This window comes from Lactuca sativa, chromosome 3 (genome assembly GCF_002870075.4).
Source record: "Lactuca sativa cultivar Salinas chromosome 3, Lsat_Salinas_v11, whole genome shotgun sequence".
In the NCBI taxonomy this organism is placed as follows: domain Eukaryota; kingdom Viridiplantae; phylum Streptophyta; class Magnoliopsida; order Asterales; family Asteraceae; genus Lactuca; species Lactuca sativa.
The window spans coordinates 61,394,835-61,415,721 of record NC_056625.2 but is presented as its reverse complement, the minus strand read 5'-3'; the positions used below and the strand labels follow the sequence as shown (position 1 = coordinate 61,415,721).

Here is a 20,887-nt window from a genome sequence, read left to right as displayed (position 1 = left end):
TATAACACCATGGTATTGAGGATAAGATATTTGTGGTGGTCTTGGTGACTGTAACATCACTGTATTGGGATCAAATATTCATGGTGGACTTGGTGACTGTAACACCACAGGGTTATGAGAATGTATAAATGCTTGAATGTTATAATTTCAAATTAATAGTAGCCTTGATGGCTGAAATACTATACTTGCAAGAGAATACATTATAGTGATAGTTTGAATTGTTGTGATGTCAATTAGAGGAACATTGGTTGGATAAATTGTAGTATATATAGTATACATGCATTATAGTGAAAGTTTGAATTATTGTGATATCAGTTTGAGGAACGTTGGTTGGATGAATTGTATGTAGTATTAATTATTACTAAATAAAGGTTAATTAGATGTGAGAGTAGCTTGCTTGGCTTTAAGTCTATTATGAATAAATGACAGACATGGTGTCACTAATGTCGTACTTATGTATTGAATGTTTGGAAGAGACATTAGGATTATATGGTTGACAACGTGATGATATATTTAATGGTGTAATTAAATTATTTCTTGTTGATATGGTTACTCACTAAGCTTATTGTTGGTTACCATTTTCTTGTGTATATCTTTGAGCTTCAGGTTCAGGTTCACTTATAAAAAAAAGGTGGAGTTTGTAGTGTTTGTCTTAGATTCTTACACGAGGTTATAGTAAGATTATTTTGATAACTATTTGTACTTATTTGTAATATGATTATACAACGAAATTGTTGTGATTCACGTTTTATAAATGAATTTTTTTTGGAATATTTTGTAATAAAAAGTCAGATGCTACAAGAATTTGCATGAAAAACATGATAAAGGAAAAATGTGCATGTTTTTTTAGCGAACCATCTCAATGAATCATTAAAAAGTTATAAAAACATGATCTGGGAATATAAATCCATATAAAAGTACAGGAATTGATTATTTTGGGATGACTCGCTAAAATAATCCGAAAATTGAATCCTCGCTTAGTTAACTAAAAAATGGATCACAAAAGCGTTTTTTGGAGAGATTTGTTGTCAAGCATAATATATATATATATATATATATATATATATATATATATATATATATATATATATATATATATGGTCAAGTTCAAATGAGAACAATATTTAATGTGAGAACGTGAGAACACTACTTTATGTTACTATTCTACTATGAATTTTGTATATACAACGATATGACATTATTCATCAACAAATATACGAACAATCACACATTAATATTAACATTAAAATTTTGTATGTACAACTTTATGACATCATTCACCACCGAATATATGAACAATCACATATTTAACATTCACATTAGAATTTACTAAATTACTATATATATATATATATATATATATATATATATATATATATATATATATATATATATATATATATATATATATATATATAAATTTTATAGTAGAATAGCAATATAAAATTGAATATATTCATATTATAATTACTACAATACGATACATATTAAATTCATAGTAGAATAGTAAATAAAGTAGTGTCCTCACGTTCTCACATTAAATAGTGTTCTCATTTAAATTTAACCCTATATATATATATATATATATATATATATATATATATATATATATATATATATATATATATATATATATATAGGAGTAGGATCAAATGAGAACACTAAAAAGGTTGAGAACGCGAGCACAAATCTGGACCATTTAAATACTTAAATCTAAGGTTATTATTGAAAGGGGGGTTTTATGAAAAATTCTTAAACTGTTGGCATTAAAATGTAACTTTTAAATGGTTAAAAGGACATAACAGGAATTTCAACTATACTATCTCCTATAATTTCTCACCCGTTCATATATTTCCTTTAGTCTATCGTGTATATATTTCCACCTCTTCTTTTTAGGGTTTCATAAAACTCATGTCGTCATCGATCTGGGCATCACCTACAACCCACCACGAAGATCTGTTCCCATCATCAGTGGTGTCGGTAGGTGCAGCAAGGGCTGCTCAAGCAGTTTTTGGCTGCTTCTCCTTCGATTCTGGTAGCATATGCGAAGGGGAGGAGAACATTTGGCCCGGTGGAGCAAGGCAAGCGGAAACAGCAGCTCCGGTGAGGGTTTTCGCCGTGGTGCTATGGTTAGTTCCGCCTCCTCATCGACTAATCCATGCTTCATCTGCTTCGAATCAATCCAACCGACTCACAATCGCTTCTTCCCCATATCTCTACAAATCCCGATCAAAGAAAGGTACGTTCGACTTGCTGTTGTTATTCGATTCAATTGCGTGTTTATATTCTAAAATTTGGTTTTTGATCCTGATAATCGACTTTCTATTTCCTGAATTTGTGGTTTGTTAGTCTCGATTACGGAAATCTCTCTTAGGTTTTTGTCTATAGATTTAAAATCTACATGTGATCAATCACATTGATAAACTGTTCTTTCTGATCCCAATGTGATACATTCGTTCAAAACTCATATGAGAAAATTGCCTGGATGATTGAGCGCAGGAGAGATGGATCTAACATATGTGTTTTTTTTAAAGGCGATGAACTGTGCACATAAGGTGCTTGATAAAATTTCTATGAGAGAATTTTTGAGTGGAATGATGGAAGGGGTCTCGATGGGGCAGTTGCTTCGATCGATAATGATTATCTTCTCTTTTCTTTTTATTTTGACTGTAAATCAATGAAGTTTAATCAACTACATTTCTTTACTCGTATTTCTTTCTATTCATACATGAATCTAGCTATGGAATTAAGTTTTATGAACCACACGATCTTATCGTGAAAACGTCTTCTCAAAACCACAAGGTTTCTGCTATTTTGGTGTTCGGAGACTTCACTTATGATCCTGGAAACAACAACTACATTCTGACCCCTTTCAGGGGCAACTTCCCACCTTATGGGAGAGATTTTGCAAACCAAAAAGCGACAGTGAGGTGTACCAATGGAAAGAAACACAATCCTAATTTTCGATTTTTTAGGTAATAATTTCTTGTAGGGGGTGCGTGAATGGTTGTATTTATTTATGAATAGCACGTGTATTCATTTATGAATAACATTGTAGTTATGTGTGAATAGTTGTATTCATTTATGAATAACACGCGTATTCATTTATGATAGAATGTGTATTAATTTATAAATAACAGTGTATTCATTTGTGAATTGCAATGTATTCATGTCTGAATGATTGTATTTATTTATGAATATTAGTGTATTCATGTGAATCGGTGTATTTATTTATGATTAGAGGTATTCATTTTATGAAAAGAGATAATTTTTACACTTTCTTTTATTTTCAATTTATGAAAAATGCATTGAATTATTTGTAATTTGATGTGTTTTCATTTATGACTGGAAGCGTATTGATTTGCGATTGGATTTCTATTCATTTTTTTTTTTTGAAAAACAAAAACGTGAAATAGTATAAAATAATATTTTTTTAAGATTTTCTTTTCAGATATAAAATAAAAGGAAATATTAATTTTTTTAGATAATTTTTTTGAAACGGTCATAAATAATTTTTGGGAAAAATCATAAAAAAAAATATTTACATATATTTTATTAACTAAAACGAAATATTAATTTTGTTAGGTAATTAAAATCATTATCTCTAGATTTTAGGAAATCAATAATTAATATTTATATAAAGTTACTAATATACCCTTATAAAATGATTGGTCAAGAACTGTTCTCGCGTTCTCAACCTTTTAGGTGTTCTCATTTGATCCTCTCCATATATATATATATATATATATATATATATATATATATATATATATATATATATATATATATATATATATATATATATACACACACGTGGACGGGTTAACATTCGTTGGGAAGATAGTAGCGTTTACAATTTCTTTTATTCCTAACATATACTTCTATAAATAGCCAGTAGCACCATTGAAAAGCCCCCTCAATTAGCCATGTCGAAAATACCTGATATCCGAATTACCTGCCCGATTTTTCGGGTATCGAGTAAATCGGGTCGGGTAAATTTTTCCAAGTAATCGAGTTACCCGATTTTTTTTCGGGTCGGGTAAAGGGTACATTTTTTGGGTTTCTGGTATACCCGAATTACCCAAATTATTTTAAAAATTCTTTTTTTTTGTAGAGCTTGTACTATATAGCAGGTATTTGATCACGCTTAAACTAACTATCATTATTGTAAAACATAAATATATTTATTATTACAATACGACACTAACAATATTAAAAGTAATTTTTATATATCATCACGTTCTTTAAAACTTAACTTTTTTCTAGATTATAGTTTTTATTGCAACTAACAAATTTATTATCTTAACGAAACTTCAGAACATGGCAAAACTTATGGTTACATTTATCTTAAACATTTTAAACTTTTAAATTAAGATCTTTAGGTATTTGTTTTTTTTAACATCTTATTAGATTAGATTAAGTTGTTAAAAAATTAGTTGATATCTCATGTATTATTGACTAAAAAATCTCAATGTTCAAAGCTTGAGTAACTTCGTTTATGTCTCGTTTGTTTATATAAACAGGACTAATAAAGCACGACGTATTTATTTCATTAAATTTATTTTTAGATGAAATTAAAAAAAAGATTATATATTTCGGGTAATACCCGAATTACCTAAACCCGACCCGATACCTGAATTACCCGAATTTAGTTTGGGTAGGGTAACGGGTAATTTTTCTAACATGAAAACCCCGAATTATAAACCCGAAAAAAATACTCGTTCAACACCCCTACCCTCAATACATGATCAATTCAAAACCCTACTAACTTTGAGAAAAGTATATTGATATGCTTTTACGTTTGGCCTACAACTCGAGCATGAATAGATGCACGAACGTTATAATGATACAAGACAAGCATTATCGACATCTGCTTTCATTTCATATGCTTTGAAGGAGAAGTGGAGGCCGAAGTATTATAATATAAAGCAAATGTACTTATCCTACCACCTGCTTTTTAATTTTATTTTGTTTTCTTACTTTAAATTATTAGGCTGTCAAAAGACAATGTCACATGAAAACAAGCTTTACAGCCCGAATTATAAGCCAGATGCAATATGTGGTGCTAATTTCACAATTTAAAAAGGAAAATCTTTAGAAAATTTTCCATATTTTAGGATCTTTAACTGTATCTTTAATTTTTGAAAAAAAAAACACTTTAAATTAGTACTAATGTCATAAAAATCCTCAACTTTTCAAGAAATGTTTGGTTATATCCTAAATCCATTTTTATGTCCACAAAAAATTGTCATAATTGCCGTATTTTCCGATTTTACCCTTCAATGGTATTAAGTGTGTTTGGTTCAGTGGTTTGTTGTTCAGTAATTGTCACTCAAACGCCATGCCCTCTTGCTCGATTTCTATTGCTGCTGGAGACCACAATCAACTCCACCGGTGAGCTTCCTGTCGAGAGAATACGAGCCAGAAACCCACCGGCTGCCATCTCCTGCTCATAACCGTTGCAGCACCTCATTCGATTGTTGAGCAAACCGACAAGCACCCCATGAAGATCGATGCTCCCCTCTGAATCGAACCTCAAGTCCAATGAATCGAACGATGTAACATTTCTTCCCCAGAATTCCACCCCCATTTCTCCCAACCACTGCCATGAAACCCAACGCTTGTCGTCACCCCTGATTGTTTATCAGATGCAAACTTCTACGACTTTACCCACTTCCCACCGCTGCCCTTAATTGTTCATCACCATCATCTCCTTCACCTTAGAGCAAAAAAAATGTATGTTTTGGTTTAGGTTTAATTTCAAGTTTGTTCATTTGTGTTGCTAACCACGATTATGATTTCATCTGTGGTTTTTTAGTTTAAATTTTGGGTATCAATTTATCATAGTTGGGTTTAATTTTTAGGTTTGAGCACCCATGACATCATTTTGGGCATTGAGTTTAGATATGGGTAAGAAAGGGAGGTGGTGGTGGTGGACGATGTCAATGTAGATGTGGTGGTGGTGGTAGATTTCAGGGATGGTAGCAGTGATGTTTGATATTTGATGGTTATGGTGATGCATATCACAGGTGGTGGTGGTTTCTGGGTCACGAATGGATGATCTTGTTCATAGGAATTGATTCCTTGAGACCAACCATATATTGTTAAATGGAATTTGTTCTATTACATGATGTAATTACTTAATTTAATGATATTATAACCTTTTTTTCTCATTCTTTTCTAAAAATAAATATTTACTCTTACTTTTTACACATGTTTTATTTTATGAAAACAATTGGTTTTTATATTACTTTACTATCTAAGATATGTTACTTTATTATTATAACTAGGAGAAGCTCCCCACTTTAGTGCGGACAAGTGAGGTTAGTGTACGTATGGAATAATGTTTACCAACACAACCATTTTATAATTTTTATAAAGAAAATTTGCATACATACCTTTAGAGTAGGAAGTTATAAAGAGTAGGGACTAGAAGTGGCTAATCTCAAAAATATGGGGCCAGCACACCAATTTAGTAAAGAGTAGGGACCAGAAGTGGCTAATCTCAAAAATATGGGGCCAGCACACCAATTTAGTATAAAGAGTAGGGACCAGAAGTGGCAAATCTTGAAAATATAGTGGCAAGTTTCTGAAACAACAATATTGTACTCTTCCTCAATGTTATGGAAATTAATTGTATGTATAATTATAATTATTATTAAGTTTAAATTTACATAAAAAAATAACATTTTTTTCATAATATATCTTGGATGAACACAACAAAAAATAATATTTCCAGTTTAACAGGCAAGATAATAAAATCATAGTAACATCATATCATATGTTTAACAAAATAGTGTCACTATATTGTTATTTATAGTAACACAATATAATAAGATTATAGAATATAAACAATGTTGCAAAACTCGATACTAGTTGGTAGACTAGGGAGTACTGAATAATCGGCAGTGGTGAATTTAGCACGTAGAACTCAGTTGTGAATCTTGAACAATAAATCGCATGATTCCCAAATTAAGTAAAGTCGATAAAAAATCAACAACATATGTGTGGGATCGAGTCGGGTCATGTACTATAAAAACTGGATCAATCAGTTCAACCGATTAACACCAACTAGGCATAACCGGTTAAAAATTTTAAAAAACCCGACTGAAATATAACTAAAAAACGTACGGTTTGATGAAAAACTAGTTGATTATTAGTCCATTGATAAAGCGGTGAACGGAGAGTGAAAGTCCTTGTCAGTGTCTAACGTCAATTCTAAAGCGGCGAGCGGATATGCATGGTTAGAGTTTCTTATTTTTCGCTTTTAGTTTTTTCTTATTTATTTTTTCTAGATTTATAATAGTTAAAGAATCGGGAGGAGTTGAGGCAGGTGCTTCTTTTTATTAGATTCATTTATTTATTTATTGATATTTTGAGAGTGTCGATTAAAAGTGACTAACCTTTTGTTATCAATCTCATAATTTAAAATAACAAATTGCTCTTGTTAACTTATTTTTTTTTCCTTATAAAATTGGTTTTAAGACAGATTTTAGAAAAACAAACTCAAGATAGGTCCTCTATTTTTTTAATAGTTCCTAGTTTTATTTTGCTACATATATTCTAAATAAAGTTAAAAATTTAGTTAGGTCCTTGCACCTACCTTTCAAATATGTTATAGCTTGGATTACCGCATACCTCTTCTAAGTTATAATATATTGTGATCGGATCCTAGCCTTAATATTGCATTTGGGTGTTTTATTAAGGACTCTCTTAATATCTAAACTAATCTTGTCCTCTTCCTTCAGATGTCTTCAGACAATGCTGCTTCTGGCTCGAATCCTAATGGCTCCTTTACCCTTATGAACTTGTGTGGGAAAGTCACTTTTGATGGATCTAACTTCAATGAATGGATCAGAAACATTAGGATGATTACCCGCTACGAGGACAAAGAATATGTCCTCGATAAGGAGCTTAAAGAGATTGATGAGACCACTGCAACTCCCCAGGAGATCGCTGACTTCCAGGCACATGAAAGGGATGCTACCAAAGTGGCATGCATCATGATGGCCACGATGGCAGCAGAACTCCAAAAGTCCTATGAGGACTTCTACCCTTTTGAAATGCACCAAGATCTGATGGAAAGATACCATCAAAGTGCACGACAAGAGAGGTATGAAATCATCTGCTCCATGATAACAACCATGATGAAGGACGGGAAATCCGTCACGAGCCACATGCAGAAAATGCAAAGGTATGTGGATCGGTTGCTGAAGCTTAATGTGAACTTCCCTGAGGAGCTTGCAATAGATATCATTCTGCACTCCTTACCATCGTGCTATGATCAATTCTGCATGACATATCACATGAATAAGGAAGAGGTCACACTCAGCAAACTTCAAGGTCTTCTCAAGACCGTAGAAACAAGTCTTAAGGGGAAGTTGGTTGTTAACACTCCTACTCCAAACTCCACCCCGGTTTTGGCAATCGGGAAAAGTCGAGGGAAGAAGAGAAAGATCTCTTCGAAGGGTACCAAGGCTAGGACCCTTGATGGCTCTTCTTCAAGTGGAACCAAGAAAGGTTTCGTCACTCCTTCTTCTGACCCAAAAGAGGGTGAATGCTTCTATTGCCATGAAAAATCACATTGCAAGCGGAACTGCCAAAAATACCAGCAAGATGTGAAGGATGGGAAAGTTAAACCCAACCATGCAGGTATTTACACTATCTTATCTAATAACTCACCCCATTCTAACTCTTGGGTCCTTGATACCGGTTGTGGTATTCGTATCTGTTCTGATTTGTAGGGACTAAGAAGAAGTGAGAATGTGGAGCAAGGAAGAGTAAACTTAATCATGGGGAATAGGAAAGTTTTACCTGTCACCAAGATTGGACTTTATACTTTATCGCATAAGCCAACTCCAAAAGGATGGAGTCTTGGAGTCATTTGACCTAAAGTCAGATGATAGTTGCGAATCATACTTACTTGGAAAAATGACAAAGTCACCCTTCACAGGTTCTTGTGAGAGGGGTGAAGGTTTGTTGGATCTTGTACACACGGACGTGTGTTGGCCCTTCAAACATGCCACAAGGGATGCTAATCGTTATTATTTGACTTTTACTGATGATTACAGTAGATATGGATATGTCTACTTAATCAAGCATAAGTGAGAGACTTTCAAAAAGTTTAAGGAATTTAAACAGGAAGTCGAGAATCAATTGGGCAGGAACATTAAGATGCTTTGATCCGATCGAGGTGGTGAGTATCTTAGTTCAAAGTTCCTTGACTATCTTAGGGAATGTGGGATTGTCTCACAATTGACACCTCCTAGGACACCACAGTTGAATGGTGTGGCTGAGAGGCGTAATCGAACCTTGTTGGATATGGTTCGTTCCATTATGAGTCGAGCTTCGCTACAAATCTTATTTTGGGGGTATGCCTTAGAGACTGCCACCCATATCCTTAATTTAGTCCCTACAAAGAAAGTTGCCAAAACTCCTCATGAGATGTGGACTGGTAAAGTACCCAAACTAGACCACATCAAGATTTGGGGTTGCGAGGCTTTCGTGAGACGCGAGACTCATGATAAAATCGAATCTCGAAGCGAGAGGTGTATTTTCATCGACAACCCACAACAATCCTTTGGTTACCTCTTTTACAGACCAAGTGAAAATGTGGTCTTTGTAGCTAGAAGGGCTTTCTTTAGAGAGAGAGAGAGAGAGAGAGAGAGAGAGAGAGAGAGAGTTCATAATCCAAGGAAACAGTGGGAGGCAAGTTAACCTTGAAGAAATTCAAGAGTCAAGCGGTGAAGGAACTTCAAACCCTAGCACTCAACTTGAGGATGATACTCCTGTTGAGCCAATTGACAAGTATGTACCTCTGAGGCGATCCACAAGGGTTAGGAATGTACCTGAGCATTACTATGGATTCCATATTACTGCGGAAGGTTATACACTTATCAATGATGAGACACTGATAAGTTTGGATGAACCTAACAGTTACGCAGAAGCCATGGGAGGCCCTGAGTCAGCCAAGTGGAAAGAGGCAATGGACAGCGAGATATAGTCCATGTATGACAATCAAGTTTGGAACTTGGTTGAGAATGTACCAGGTCGTAAGACAGTAGGGCGCAAATGGATCTTCAAGAAGCAGACCGACATGGATGGTAAAGTACACACTTATAAGGCACGAATGGTTGCAAAGGGTTTCTCACAAACTTCGGGAGTTGATTATGATGAGACCTTTTCTCCAGTGGCCAAGATTAAGTCTATTAGGGTTCTGTTAGCCATAGCCGCATTTCATGACTATGAAATATGGCAAATGGATGTCAAAACCGCTTTCCTTAATGGAAAGTTGGCTGAGGATGTTTACATGAGTCAGCCAGAGGGTTTTGTCAATACAGAGTACCCTAATAGAGTGTGTAAGCTTGAGAAATCCATTTATGGGTTAAAGCAAGCACCTCACAGATGGAATCTTTGCTTTGATGAGAAATTCAAGGAATTTGGCTTTTCTAGGAGTGAAGATAAATCTTGTGTATATGTCAAGGCTAGTGGGAGTATAGTTAGCTATTTGGTATTGTATGTGGATGACATACTGCTCATAGGAAATGACATCCCAACTCTATAGGAAGTTAAGTCCTGGCTTGGGAAGTGTTTATCTATAAAGGACCTAGGAGAAGCTGCCTATATTCTAGGGATAAGGATCTTGAGAGATCGGAGTAAAAAGACTAATTGGACTTAGTCAAAGTACCTACTTGGATAAAGTGCTGAAGAGATTCAGCATGCAGGACTCTATGAAAGGAGGGTTACCCATCCAGAGTAATGCCGGATTTAGTAAGACACAAAGCCCTAGTACTGAGGATGAGATAGCAGAAATGAGTCGAATACCTTATGGTTCGGCTGTAGGATCGATCGTGTATGCTATGAAGTGTACTCGACCTGATGTAGCCTTTGCCTTGAGCATGGTTAGCAGGTATCAGGGGAACCCTGGCAATGCACACTGGACTGTGGTAAAGAATATCCTCAAGTACCTATGGAGGACTAAGGACGGGGTCCTTACTCTCAGTGGAAGTGATGACTTGAGGGTTGTAGGGTATAGTGATGCTAGCTTTCAGACTGATAGGGATAATTTCGGCCCTCATTCAGGCTGGGTCTTTACCCTAAACGGAGGAGCAATTTCTTGGAAGAGTTCCAAGCAAGAGACAATGGCTGATTCAACTTGCGAATCAGAGTATATTGCAGCTAGCGAGGCAGCAAAAGAGGCGATATGGCTGAAGAACTTCATTGGAGACCTTGGAGTTGTACCAGCTATTAAAGAGCCAATGGAAATTTTTTGTGATAGTGAAAACGTTGTTGCCTTAGCCAAGGAACCAAGGGATCACGGGAGATCCAGACACATCAACAGAAAATACCATTTTATCAGACATCGAATAGAAGAAGGACTCCTCGTGGCAAAGAGGGTATCATCGGATGAGAACCCAACAGATCCCCTCACAAAGGGGCTGTTTCGGATTAAGCATCTCCAACATGCTCGGAGCATAGGGCTGAAGGATGATATTAGATTCAGTAGTTAGATAACCTCGAAATTTGTAAAGTGTAATTGACATTAGATGATGAATAAAAGGTTTTTTTATTTATGAGTAAAGTGTTGCTATCTCTTGTCGATCGTTTACTGTATTTCTTTTGCATGTTTTAACTTCCAGAATAATTGTGTTTGGTATATCATATTATTCAAACGTCCACAGTCGGTCATATGTCGGAAGTAGGTATGAATCAAGACTGTCATGATTGGTTACAAAGGTCTAAGGTGTTGGACATGGCTACAACAATCTTGAGTGCTCATAAGTTCTGAGCATTGGACTCAACCCACGCTCACTAGAATCACTTCATGGAATTTATCTCGAGTGATCGTGAGACGGTAATATCATATAAGTCTTCAAACCTAGAGATATGATTTGTTACTTACGAGTTGGTTATGCATTGATTGTACGAAAATGCATTCGTAACTCGATGTTATAAAACGTGCTTTTGTGTATAATTCAATGAGTGGTAGAACAAACATATGAGTTGAAGTTTATCTGTTCCTTCTTGGATTAGAAGTTGATACCTGGGCCCCTCAATGATTTTGTTTTGACCTATGTACCGGACCCGGTCAAAACTAAGTTGATGTGTTCAATTAAGTTCTTTGTCAAACAAATCGGAAATCGGGAAACAAACTGCTGGACAATAAGTAAGACATTGTTCCATGTATTTTTCCGGCTGATATCTAGAGCAGAGGATTATATGATCAGTTATCTTAAATGGCGTATCATCATCTTCTCAGTTTCGAGACACCTTGAAAGAGCTACGATTGCCGATCGGTTCCTGAAGTACTGCAGTTATAGTTATTAGACTTATCCAAGTGGGAGACTATTAGATAAGGTGTCTAAGTCAATAACTATTTCTAGTAAGTACTTGACCTGACCCGGCATGGTCCATTTGGGTTGCATGGCACCATGCAATTGGATAGACTAAATGAGAGAAATAACACTTGGAGATTATTAATATATTATAAGTTCTAATATATTAATAATATTATTTAATTAGTTTGATCAAGAATTAATTTAGAATTAATTAAGTGATCAAGAGATAACTAATTAAATATATGGGTTGATTATGTAAATCATCCATATCTTGTATAGTGGGCTAAGAGGCTCCATGGATTATCAAGTTGGGTTCCACCCATAGGATGCTCCATGGATGCTCCATGGGAGTTACAAACCCATGGGTCATGGAAATGAAGAGTCATGACACATTAGGGTTTTACATGGTGTAACCCTAGATGTGTCAACACTATATAAGAATCCCATTCTCCACCAATATCGGACACACATATGAAACAAGAGGGCTAGGCCGATTTTAAGAAGTGTGTGTTCTCTCAAAAGTCTTTCCAAGAGCATTTGGTATTGTGTGAAGCATTTGAGGCATCACACTTGGGGTGCTAGGCTCACAAGGTTTCAAGGAACACTTTCAACAACAAGGTATGTAGTTCTATCTTTTATACAAAGAAAATTGTACCCCATGTATGCTAGATAGGTTCATAACCTTGGAAAACAACTTTGCATGATTATTAGAAAAACATAGATCCAAGGTTATTAGGGTTGCATGTACACTTTGGAAGTGTTAGAATGCTCAAAACCCATCCTGTTTCAGGTACATATGAGCCCAAGGGCAAGGGCAAGGCTTGATCACACGACGTGCGCTCTCTCACCAACATTTTATGGGACAATCTGATGCTTTTAAATAAAGTTGTAATAAATGTGGATTTGAAAACAATTGTTTTGGGATTTCATGGTTTACGGAAATGTGTTTGATTAATTAAAAATGAAAAATTTTCTTTTGAAAATTTAGGTCGTTACAAGTTGGTATCAAAGCCTTGGTTTGAGGGATTCGGGCACACTCTCGGGTGTGTCAGGACTCAAACTAAGGAAATGGTAAAATGGTTTTCAAAAATAAAATAAAAGTTAAAACTTTTGAGACTGGAAAGAAGGAGAGCACAACGTGCGTGATCAGCCGAGCCAAGTAAGTAGTTTCCCTAATGTGTTAGCCACGTTCTACTGATATTTGAGATTTGATGATCATACGAAATTTGCTATGTGTATGCTTTTAAAATTGTATACGGTTAGGAGCTTATAGCCCTGTAATGATTGATTTGGCCTTATTTCCTGTTCCTTGTACGGTTTTGGTCCTAGGGTAGAATCTTTTATTCAAAAGTCTATTTGATCCTTTTCTGTCTATAATTTGCATGCATAAAAGCAACCTGTTATGATTGGTATGACTGATGTGAGTAGAGAAAATCTTCGGACAGCCTAGGATTTGAGATATGCGGTAGTCCGTCGGATATGGTTTATTTGGGACGAATTGGAATTATCAGTGTGACAACCCCAACCTTTTCCGTCAACGTTAATCAAATTTTGTTAAATAAAATTTCAAATTTTATTTGTTCTGCTAAATTATTATGGTTTAGAAAACCGTTTTGTAACGACGTAAATTTCAAAACAATTTTTCACATTTAAAAAAAAAACACACTTTCATTGATAATTGTTATAAAATGTCATTGTATCACATAACATCACATCCCAAGATCATAATAAGTAAAACTCCGCATGTGTGTGTGCTGATCAAGACGGCGCCTTCCCGCGATCCTCACGGGTACCTGAAACACATCAGACAACACTGTAAGCATAAATGCTTATTGAGTTCCCCAAAATACCACATACAACACACATGGCTTTCCAGGCCATAACTTTGTGGAACCTTCTAGTCCAAGTGTCTCAGGGGACTTCCGTCCCGAATCCCGGTAGACCTTCCGGTCCTACCCGTATCGACCTTCCGGTCCGTAACCTCCTGACCTTCCGGTCCATGTCCTCTTGACCTTCCGATCCATATCATCTTGACCTTCCGGTCCTTATCATACATAGAATACATAACACATACATATCACATATTAGCATATAACACATATATCTCATAACATATAAGACCTTCCGGTCACACATAGGTACCCTTCCAGGTACAGTATAGTGAGAAGACTCACATCGGTATCTCGGATAGTCTTGCACTGGATCACACTGGTCTAGCCCCCGCCTAAACACATAGCAATACTCTCAAATAAATAACGGCTCTCAAAGGCTAGATTAAACCCATTCTACAATTTCCACAGAAGGGTAAAAGACCATTTTACCCCTCCCTGACCCAAAAGTCCAAAGGTTGACCAAAACCCTAAAAGTCAACGAAAGTCAACAGGAGGCAGTACGCGGTGCGTACCTTCTCTATACGCGGGACGTACGCCGACGAACCACAATCAGGGTCTCAACCCCTTACGTTGCGCGTATTGAGAGTTACGCCCAACATAAGTCTCAGTTTCAGCCATTCCATGGATTTTGGTCTTAAACGGTTAAGACACTCCTTCAACTTCGAGATCTGACTCTCCTAAAGCCTCTTACCCCATAAAGTCGGAACCTTTAAGCCTTTGCATGGCTGTAAAGGTCCCTGCACCCTCTAACACCTTTCCTTTCTCCTCCAAAGGTCTAGATCTCATGCATGGTTCAATATTTACGTCCAAGATTGCATTTTTATGAACATACAACTCATACAGTCCTGAAATAAGATAGATCTAGGCCAATGGAGACCATTTTCTCATAAAGTCTCCATCTTGGGACCAAAAACCCTAGAAATTAATCCAAAAATCACACAACACAAAAGACAAGGAAAGCTTTGAGCAGTTTACATTAGGAAGAAGTTCCAACCTCTGAAAAGCTCGGATCTACTCTTTCCCACAAACTTCTAGCTTCAAAAATGTCCTCTTCTTCTATTACACCACCTTGAAATGACATTTAGAAGCTTAGAACACCAACACACTAGCTAGAAACGAAGGAGGACTCTCTTTCAGGGTTTCACTCTCTAGAATAGAGGCTGAGGTCAAGGCTATAACATTCCTTTTATAGTGCACAAGCCCCAAATTAGGGTTTACACCTGGGCTCGCAACGCCCAGCGTAACCCTGGGTACACCCAGCATACCCAGGCGAGTCCACGTCCAAATTAAGTGTGCGAGTACGCGCAACGTACTCCTCAGTACGCCCAGCGTACTCACAAGCCTAACATTTTACTTAAGGGACTTAACTTGACTACTTGGGAAAAGTAGAAGGGTTAAATAGCTTTACCAGAATTTCGGGATGTTACAATTCGCTCCCACTAGAACCAGACTTCGCCCTCGAAGTCTCATATCAAAAACAACTCCGGATGCTGCTCCCGCATCTCCAACTCTGGCTCCCAAGTCAGCTTGGACCCCCTCCGAGTACCTCCCTGTTCCTTAGAACCTTAATCTTCCGATCCAAGATTGTGATCGGCCTCTCAACATAACTCAGACTCGCGTCCACCTGGATATCCTCCAACGGTACCACTGCCGACTCGTCGGCTATACACTTCCTCAGCTGAGACACGTGGAAGGTATCATGAATCTGGCTCAACTCCGCAGGTGGCTCCAAACGGTATGCTACTCTGCCCACCCTCGCGATCACCTTATACGACCCAATATACCAGGGCCCCAGCTTGCCCCTCTTCCTGAATCAAATCACTGCTTTCCAAGGAGACACTTTCAGGAGTACAAAATCCCCGATATGAAACTCGAGCTCGGATCGTCGCCTGTCCGCGTAACTTTTCTGGCGACTCTGAGCTGTCAACAACCTCTGCCTGACCTGTTGTATCTGCTCTGTCGTCTGAAGCACTATCTCAGTGTTGCCCATCACTCGCTGCCCTACCTCTCCCCAACAGATGGGAGTCCGACACCTCCTCCCGTACAATAACTCAAAGGGAGGCATACCAATGCTCGAATGGTGGTTGTTGTTATATGAAAACTCAGCCAATGGTAGATACGTGTCCCAACTCCCTATGAAGTCCAACACACATGCCCGAAGCATGTCTTTGAGCGTCTGAATCGTCTGCTCACTCTCTCCGTCCATCTGTGGGTGGTAAGCGGTATTGAAATGCAGCCTCATGCCCAACTCGTCGTGGAACTTCTTCTAGAACCTGGAAGTAAAACGTACATCCCAGTCTGATACAATCGAGATCGGCACTCCATGCTGCGATACCACCTCCCTCACATACAACTTTGTCAGCCTCTCAGCAAAAGAGCTCTCATTGATAGCAAGAAAGTGAGCGCTCTTCGTCAGCCGGTCGACGATCACCCAAATTGCATCTACACCCCTCGCGGTCCTCGGCAACTTGGTGATGAAATCCATACAAATCTGTTCCCACTTCCATTGTGGAACCTCAAGTGGCTGCAACATGCCATGCGGTCGCTGGTGCTCGACCTTAACCCTGCGACAAGTTAAGAACCTCTCAAGAAACCATGCTACATCCCTCTTTGTACATGGCCACCAATAATCCTTCTTCAAATCCAAATACATCTTAGTGGCCCCGGGATGGATCGAAAATCTCGATGTATCCGCCTCCTCCATCAAGGTGATGCGCGCCCTGCCTGCATACGACACCCAAATCCGACCCTGAAGGGTCATTAGCCCGCGACCATCGGTAATGAACTCCGGCACCTGCCTAATCACCCGCTCCCTCTTACGGTTCTTTGGTTTCACGGCCTCTGCCTGGGCCTCCCGAATGGTGTCCAACACCGAAGTCATCACTGTCAACCGCATACAAATATCTCGAATCGAGGCGCTCTCTGCCCTATGGCTCAGGGCATCAGCTACGACATTAGCCTTGCCTGGGTGGTACAGAATCTCACAATCATAATCCTTTACCACATCCAGCCATCTCCTCTGTCACATATTCAGATTAGGCTGGTCCATCAAATACTTCAAACTCTTATGGTCCGGTGTAGATGGTACACCGAACCCCATACAAATAGTGACGCCAGATCTTGAGGGTGAACACCACTTCCCCCAACTCCAAATCATGGGTGGGATACCTCGTCTCATGAGGGTTTAGCTGCCTCGACGCATATGCTATCACATGTCCCCTCTGCATAAGTACTGCACCCAACCCCGATATCGATGCGTCACAATACACCACAAAATCCTTCATCCCTTCCGAGAGGGCTAGCACCGGGGCTTCGCACAATCTCTGGCGAAGTGTCTCAAACGAGGTCTGCTTCTCTGGACCCCATGAAAAAGCAACACCCTTCCGGGTCAACCTGGTGAGAGGCACGACGATCTTGGAGAAATCCCTGATAAATCTCTGATAATAGCCGGCCAATCCTAGAAAACTTCTGATCTCAGTGGGTGATCTCGGCATCTACCATTTCATTACCGCCTCAATCTTGGCCGGATCGACCAATATCCCATCCTGGTTAACGAGGTGTCCCAAGAACTAGACCTCTCGTAACCAAAAATCACACTTGGTGAATTTGGCGAAAAGCCTCTCCGATCTCAATATCCTGAGAATCTCTCTCAGATGCTCCTCGTGCTGCTCTCTAGATCTCGAGTACACCAAAATATCATCAATGAACACGATCACGACCGATCCAACATCAACCTGCACACCCTGTTCATGAGATCCATGAATGCTGCCAGTGCATTGCTGAGCCCAAAAGGCATCACCACGAACTCGTAATGCCCATAACGAGTTCCGAATGCCATCTTCTGGATATCTTCATCCCAAACTCTCATCTGATAATATCCCGACCTCAAGTCTATCTTGGAGAACCAAGACGGCCCCTGCAACTGATCGAACAGATTGTCTATCCTCGGTATCGGATAACGGTTCTTGAGCGTCAACTTGTTTAACTCCAGGTAATCAATGCACATCCGGTGTGAACCATCCTTTTTCTTGACAAAAAGGATCGGTGCTCCCCAAGGTGAGCTACTCGGTCTAATAAACCCTTTCCCCAACAGCTCCTGAAGCTGCAAGGATAACTCCTGCATCTCTTGTGGCGCAAGGCGATAAGGCGCCTTGGCGATAGGTGCTGCCCTCGGAACCTAATCGATACGGAACTCAACTTGCCTCTCAGGAGGCACACCTGGCAATTCCTCAGGGAAAACATCCGGGAACTCGCACACTATCGGAACCTCATCAATCGAACATGGCCTCTCAACGGCCACTCGTGTGTCCATCACATAGGCTACGAACTCACTGCAGCCCTGCTGCAAACTCTGTCTCGCTCTGGCAGCTGAACAAAACGCTGACCCACATCGGGTACCCTCGCCGTACACCGTAAGCACTCCCCTGCTAGGGTCTCGTATCGTCACCAACTGATGCTCACCGTCTATAACAGCTCCAAATCGGCTCAACCAATCCATGCCCACTATGACACATACGTCCCCCATTGCAATCGGAACCAGATCTATTAGGAACTCCACACCGAAGATCTCAATCCTTGAATCACATCTGTAGCATACATTGCTCGCTCGTCTGCTATATGAACTCGCAGAGGTCGACTCAACGCCTCTCATCGGATACTGACGTGTTGACTAAATGCCAAGGAAACAAATGACCGACTCGCACCCGAGTCAAATAACACCAAAGAAGGTACACAATTCACAAGAAAAGTACCTACACATGTCGTAATATAAGCACAACACCTCAACTCAACATAAATAAATGGAAGAATACATACCAGCCACGACATCGAACGCTGCACAGACGTCCTCCGCTGTTAACTGGAAGGCTCTCCCGCGAGCATTCGGTGCCTCGGCCTTCACCGGCCGAACCTCAGTAGCGTGCACAGCGGCAGGGGCAAATCCCTGTTGTGCTCCCTGTGTTGTTCCCCGCAGCTGTGGATACTCGGCCTTCCGATGGCCCGTCTGGTTGCAATGGAAGCAAACCGTGAATCCCTTGGGGGCAGTCCTTGGCTATATGCCCCTCCTTGCCACATTTGTAGCAAGCACCAGATCGACAAACCCCATCGTGTCCCTTGCCGCACTTTCTGCAAGTGCGGCCCTTCTAGCCTCCAGATCTCGAATCGGCGGGTTTGCCCGCTTGGCTACCGGCTGAGACTGCGTCGGCCGCCTTTCCATCCCCTGAGACTCGGCCTCCTCCCTGGCCTGAGTCTCCAACGAACTCCCGAATATCTGTGACATCCCCAATTTCACGGCCAGAAAAGACCGATTTGTTTATGCTTTGTTTTTAAAAGCAGTGTAATCGTTTAAAGAAAACTGTTGCGGAATTTGTTCCCAAAAACAAAAATATGATAACCATTTATCCAAACATTTCTCAAAGAGAATGTATTTTCATTAAATAATAAAACCTTGGGATGTCACGTTCGATACAGACCAAAAGCATAAACAATATAAAATAGACCTTACAATAGTTATTTATAACTACTGATCTATAATCCAAAATCTCTCGTCAAGTCCGCCAACTTATACCCTTGTGCCATTACCTGTAATGAAAAGAAAACTGAGTGGGTCAGGCTTGGGAGCCTGGTGAGCATATAGGGTTTTCAACCCACAATAATATAATTATTATATGTAATCAGCAAACAATCAACCCAATTACCCATCCCCATTATCTTCTTAAGGTTTCACCCTAAGAACCAACTATCCTTCATTCATTTATTCGTAAGGAATTGGCACGAATTTCATTGCTGCCAAAGTTTATTTATAAAGTACTAAATCCATAGTTATCAGGCGCTAACTCCATAGTCACCAAGGTTCACTTAACAAGCGCTAACTCCATAGTCGCCAAGGTTTACTCAACAAGTGCTAACTCCATAGTCGCCAAGGTTTACTCAACAAGAGCTAACTCCATAGTCGCCAAGGATTACTCAACAAGCGCTAACTCCATAGTCGCCAAGGTTTACTCAACAAGTGCTAACTCCATAGTCACCAAGGTTTACTCAACAAGCGCTAACTCCATAGTCGCCAAGGTTCATCAAATAGGCACGAAGTCACATCGTCGCCAAGGTTTATACAATAGGCGCTAACTCCATAGTCACCAACTATCCCATCTACCCAAGTTCTACCCAACATTTTTGTAGATATAAATACTTACACAGTTTAAATCATTTAACACTTGTATAAAACATCAACTCCACACCCATCTCAAATAGACAAATAATGCATAAACACATAGCACGTATTTCATAGCAAATACTTCATATTTATGTGATAGAAGAAAGTAACTACACCCTCACACATATAAACAACAATATACTTAATACACTCAAACCATACTTGTATTATTATCGTGTTTGTGAAAGGTAGTATACACTCACTTGATCAGAAGATGATCCGATAGCACTACGGCTTGCAGAAGTAGTATATCTCCGCAGATCTGGAAGATCTTCACAAAAATTGAACTTCTCGCGGGCAAAGCTTCGGCTCGGGAATCACACTCTTCGGGATTCTCGGGGCTTCGGATCTTGCTTCGGGACTCGGGATTGAGACCGGGGCTTCGGGACACTTTGGGCACGCAAAACAATGCAAAACGGGAGAGAGAAGAGAGAAAAAGAGCAAAT

General features: G+C 39.0%; 1 long non-coding RNA gene across 1 annotated transcript; it reads left to right on the top strand.

The window, feature by feature from the left end:
• The first annotated feature begins 4,775 nt into the window (after positions 1–4,775).
• LOC111908586 (uncharacterized) lies at positions 4,776–6,173 on the top strand. The gene is made up of 2 exons (XR_006189173.2): positions 4,776–4,934; positions 5,308–6,173. It is a non-coding gene; the product is annotated as an uncharacterized LOC111908586 (long non-coding RNA).
• Positions 6,174–20,887: the final 14,714 nt, after the last annotated feature.